The sequence below is a fragment of the Tetrao urogallus genome (assembly GCF_951394365.1).
Source record: "Tetrao urogallus genome assembly, chromosome: 17".
Taxonomy (NCBI): Eukaryota; Metazoa; Chordata; class Aves; order Galliformes; family Phasianidae; genus Tetrao; species Tetrao urogallus.
In genome coordinates this window covers 1458484-1463943 of record NC_136830.1, presented here as the reverse complement: position 1 = coordinate 1463943, position 5460 = coordinate 1458484, and positions in this window count along the sequence as shown.

Genomic DNA, 5460 nt, shown 5'->3' with positions numbered 1-5460 from the left:
AAGGTGTCAGGCACGAGGCCAGGCACACGGCAGAGCACTGAGCCCAGCAGAAGCACTCCCACCACCGTCCCAGGGAACATCTGGCTGCTGAGCCAGCTTCCACAGCCAGTGTCTGGAGGACAGCTGTGCCAGGCAGCTGGGATAGAGCAGAGAGATTTACTGGAGGGATCAAGTCAGGGCAGAATGGTGACTGGGACTTTGCTTTCTGCCCACTCTTTATTCCCCATCCAATGTTTTCCTACAGCCTCACCTCGCACATAGCTGCTGCAAAGCCCAGCTGCTCATCTCCACCATGCATTGCAGGGTGCCTGTCCATTAGCGAGCAAGATGGAGCTTCTTCCACATCTGTTGAGATATCCTACAGGAAACAAGTGTCCTGCTTTTTGTGCTGAGCATCCTGTGAAAGAATTCCAGGCTTCCACACTCCTTTAGTGAGTCCTTCCAAGGACTGGCCCATGTTGCCTGCTGCACAGTGCTGTCCGGGGGCTCTTGGAGTCCCTGAGGGAAGCCCTATAGTGCAGTAGAACAGTAGCACTTATGAGTTAGTGGGTGCAATTTCAACATTTTCTTAACCAGGAACCCCAGGCTGGGAAAGTAACTTCCAGGAAAGAAAAACAAAAACTTCTTTCTTTCGGGATGACAGAAAAATCATTTACTGTGTAAAACCTAAGCTTAAAACCACTAAAAAACAGTAATTTCCTTCCCCTCCCTCCACACGCACAACACATGAATTGACACATGGAAAAAGAACTTTCTGAATTAGTTTCCTTAAATACATAAGGCGTCCTGACAGCAGAACTAACCCTTGTGACCCAGGGACACAACACTGTAATATGCCTTGGAAATTAATGAGCTCTTAGAAGTTTGTTTTTCAGAACAGCTGCTTTGACCAAAGGGAATGCAGCTTTAAACAGGAGCAGGGCATTGGCAAGAGACTTTCAATAACAAGGCCTTAAATCTTAGTTTATTCTGATTGCAAGAGTCCCCATCTGCAAACCTTTCGGTTACACAACACTGCTTTTTATATTTTCACAGTCTTCTTTCGTGTAGGATAGAGGTTGGTTAAATTCTGAGTGAAGCTGTTACATCAGGCATGCCACAGTTCCATCCGAGTCTCTCTTCTGTTCATAGGAATGGGTCAGGAAAGCAACACTTCAAATCCTTATCGCCGTTAAAATAGACACGCTAAAATTGTTTAGGCAGTGGCGTGTAAACGTTACACGCATATAAATAACAGATCAGTAAATAAAATACAAAAATAAAATATTAAGGCAGCCTTTCCTAAAGCCCATTGCCGAAGAGCTGGCAGCAGCCACATGTTCTGTGTTTAACACAAAGCCATTTTTTGCTGGGAGGGAAGAGCTGGATGCCGGAGTCTGACTGCAGCCAGCCAGTAATAGAGCTTTTTCTGCATGGTTAGCATAGGTTTCTTTTTTAATGAAGTTTTTGCAGACTGAGTGACACCAAATAATAGAAGGATGTAAGCAGAAAAGCATGCAGTAAGCAGAGGGAATTGGAACGTGGTGCTGTCAGTGGTTAGGGAGTGAGATCTCTGCTAAGGAAATATTTAGAAAAACATGCTTGTAGCTTTCATAGCTGTAACTGGAAAGCGCCACAGCGGCTTTGTGCTGTGCAGAGAGTGCCACCCTCTGCTCCTGCTGAGCACAGAGCCCTTCTCTCCCCCCTCTATCCCTCTTTTGCTACTTCTGAGACATTTGCTCAGAATTTGTACTTGTACAAGCAGCAGCCTTTCCTTGGAATGCTTTCGTTCTTCATGACGCCAGGAATAGGCTGAATTCTGCAGCTCTGTGCAGACAGACTCACTGCATTTAACAGACCTGCTGGTCTTTGCTCCACCAGTCCCTTAAGAAGGGGAATAATGAGAGGGCAGGTGTTTTCAGCTGAGTTTATTGCAGTGGGTTACCCAAACACCCTGATGGACAGGTAACTCTGCATGTGGTCTGTCTTACTCTAAAAGCTGTCAGAGCCAAAATAAATAAAACAGCCTTCCCCTTTTAGGGGCAAAGCCTTGTGGGTTCCCGAAAAAGACAATTCCTATTAAGGTCTGAGGGAGCTCACTTGCAGAGAAGTGGCAGGACTGTTTGGCTGCCGGGTGGAGGAGAGCTGTGCCAGCTGTGGTGGAAGGGCAGTGTGTGCATTCTGTATCTGAAGGGGAGAGGAGTGCTTGGAAAAAGGGATTTCAGGAAACTCTGGGAGATGCCATTGGCTCTTTCTCTGCCGAGAGAGGCTGCAGGGCACACAAATACATCTCCTGCACAGCTGCAGGAACCTTTGTGCTCCAGGGTCTCATGAGTGCCTGATGATTCTCCTGGCACTTTAAGCAACTACCACGACACCTCCCTGTCCTGCCGAAGCCTACGCTACTGACGATAGATATCTTTCAGTCTGAGGGCTCCTCCGTCTTCTTTGGGCAGTCTGCTGCAGCTCTGTGCCTCTTTTAGAAGCAGACCCTGAAGCAGTGGTTATCCCTGGCACTGGGGGCTTGGTGCCATGTGGCAGGCTAACAAGTAAAATCAGAGATTTGTCCAGGCAATAAATTGTCCCAGAGACCTGACATCAAAGCCAAGAAGCAAATATAGACACATATCCAGACTGAAGAACTACATTAGTGACTCATCCATTCTCAATTTGAGCTCTCTGTGGGAGGCAAAGGTCTTGCTTTACATCCTTAGGATGGGCAAAAAAAGTGTATGAGGGTGAAACACTGAAGTCTTCCTCACCATGCTGTCCTTGGCATTTCTGTAGAGGAGTACTCATTGAAGGAGAGGGCAGAATAGCTGCTGTTCTCTGAATCCTAATGTACATTTTCTAGGTATTTGTGTAAGTTCCTTACTGTGACCTTGTTTGTGAATTTGTGAGCAGCAAAAGATGTCTCACTCAGAAAATTCTCTAAGAAGACCGTGCCGAGATGCACACTGCACAGCCTTTCCTGATCACACTCCTCCTGTCCCTGTCTTTGGCCAGCTGCCTTGCCAGCATCACTTGGCCATGCTTTCCTGCATTTCTACTTGCAATAGTCCTCTTCCTCAATTTGCTTGTAACGCTCTCTTCCAAGCCTTCCCTTAGGGGCTACCACTGCATGAGACGTACAGGAAAGCGCCCTGCTAGTGCCCTCAGCACTGTGGCAGGAGCCTGGTTAGCATCTTTGTGAGTTCTTTAAACAATTTATAGACTCCCTGATGGTTTGGGCTTTGCTATCTTCCTGACTTCTACTTATCGAACGGCCTTCTTTTAACATCACAGTAGGAAACAGCTGGAAATCAGCCACCTCTTCCCTCCGGATCCATGGAACAAGCAGGCTCTTAGGGTGACCGAAGGTTGCGCACACATACCCGCCTGCCACCGACGAGGCACAGCGCGGTGTATGCGGAGACGTGCTTTCACGAAATTCAGTGCGCGTGAACAAATCCAGAGCAGAACAGTCGCGGAAAGCAATCAAACGGGAGAAACGAAACCAAAACCGCCCGGCAGAGCAGCGCGGTGCCACCTCCCGTGCCGCCCCTCCCGCAGCGCACGGCCGTCAGCTCGCGCAGGTCAGCCGCGCGCGGCCCCGCCCGGCCCGGCAGGAACGCGCCCCGCAGGGCGGCCCGGCCGAGGAGGCCGCTCCCCTTCCCCGCTCTGCCGGAAGGGTCCGTCCGGAAAAGCCGCCGCCTCTCCACAGGCCCCGGCGGCGGAGGCCGCCCTGCCGGCTCCCCCGGGCCGCCGAGCTCCCGCCGAGCTCCCGCCGAGCGGCGCCGGGCCCGGCGGGGCGGTGAAAGCGCGGCGGCGGCGCGGCCCTCGCGCGGCCCTGCGGAAGCGGCGGCGGCGGCCGCCGGCGGGGAGGGAGAAGCGCGGTGCACCGCCGCGCCCCGCCCGCCCCTTCCCGCCGGAGGCAGCGCCACGTCTCGGGCGGCAGCCGGGCGGGCGGCCACAGGTCTGCGCGGGTTCGGCCGGGTCGGGGACGGGGATGGGATGGGGGTGGCGGGGCGACGTGCGGTCCGAGGGGCTTCGCCGCGCTCCGGCCCGGGCCCCGCCGCGCTCCGTGCTCGGAGCGGAGCGGGCAGGTTTAGCGGGCTCACAGCCGGCTTCCCGCGGCGCGTCTGTGTGCGTTCCGAGTGGGTGCGCGGAAGGGCTTGGGAGCCGTCGGCCTTTGGGGTTGAGTCGCACGGGAGAGCCCGGCTGCGGAGAGCTGCCCCGCTCAGTGTGCGCCGCGTGCCGTCCTGTCTTTGTCTGCGGCTCCTCTGCCCGCACGGCAGCTGCTCGTCAGACGGCCGCCGTGAGCTTCTGACGCGGAGCGTGGAATCCTTCCGAGGCCGTGAGCTCGTTGCTTTCCTCTCCCGTGGAGATGTCCGTTCCGTGCCCCTGCCGCTCCCTGAGGGCTCCCTGCTGCGGCGCTTACACGGCTGCACTCTGGAGATGGGGACGCGGCGTTGCTTACGGTGTGTGGAAACTCACCGAACCTAGGCCTGGCCCGAAATCCCTTCCGCCACACAGAATCGGGGGTTCTGCTCTTTTGGTAATTGCAACGCGAATTCAGCTGTCGGTGCCTGTTTGAACATTTTGACAGCCGCAGTGACTGCTTGCAATGGCTTTTGTCAGATGGTGTCAGTAGTCCGGGTCTGTGTAGAGGTAGGAGCTGAGTGCAGGTTATGGGATTTGCATTCTGTGTTTGGGAATCCCTCCTGAGTCCCCAAGGCACTGGGCCGTGCCCTCCCTGCTGCTGTGCTGACTTTGGCCAGGCAGTGCACCATGTGTGTGCCGCTCGCTCTGCGGGCAAGTAAACAGCAGTGATGTCATTTGTATAAAATAGCCCTGGTTCCCTCTTGTGTTATGACCAAAGGATTTGAACCAGGATGGCAGTAGGTCCTTGGAATGAAATATGTTATGAAAGTCTAGACTGTGACTCACAAAGCAGAATGCAGCGCTGAGTGCTGTCTGGCTTGTGAAAGCCAAGGTGAAATAGAAGTTTGTGTTAAAAAGGACAGCGATCTTAAATCAGTCTTGCTGAATGGTATCTCATTGCCTTATTACACTGATCTATTAATGCAACTGGAAAATAGAAGGTGACTAAAATGGTGTTAAGTAGATCATTTCATATTTAGAGAAGTTGGACAGTTGTGGTATTGCATTGTCACTGTTGCTATCCCATCTGCTGGTTCTGTTTGTTGAAGTTGATGGGCTGGTGGGCAGTCTGTGAGTGCTGCTTGCTTTTTAACTGCTGTTTTCAAACTACGTTTGTTTGTAGGGAATGAGGATCCTTGCTGATTAAAGCTTTGGCCGTAAGCTGTTTTCATGATCTGGAATCATCAGCTGCCTGCTGCTCACCAAGAGCTGAAAGCTCAGAACTGTGCCCTGCATAACACCTTGATGCTGTTGCTAATGGAGAGAAACTGGACTCGGTAGTTTGCTTGGCAGCACATTTAGAAGAAATACTTTCCTGTGATCTGGATTGTTTTTACC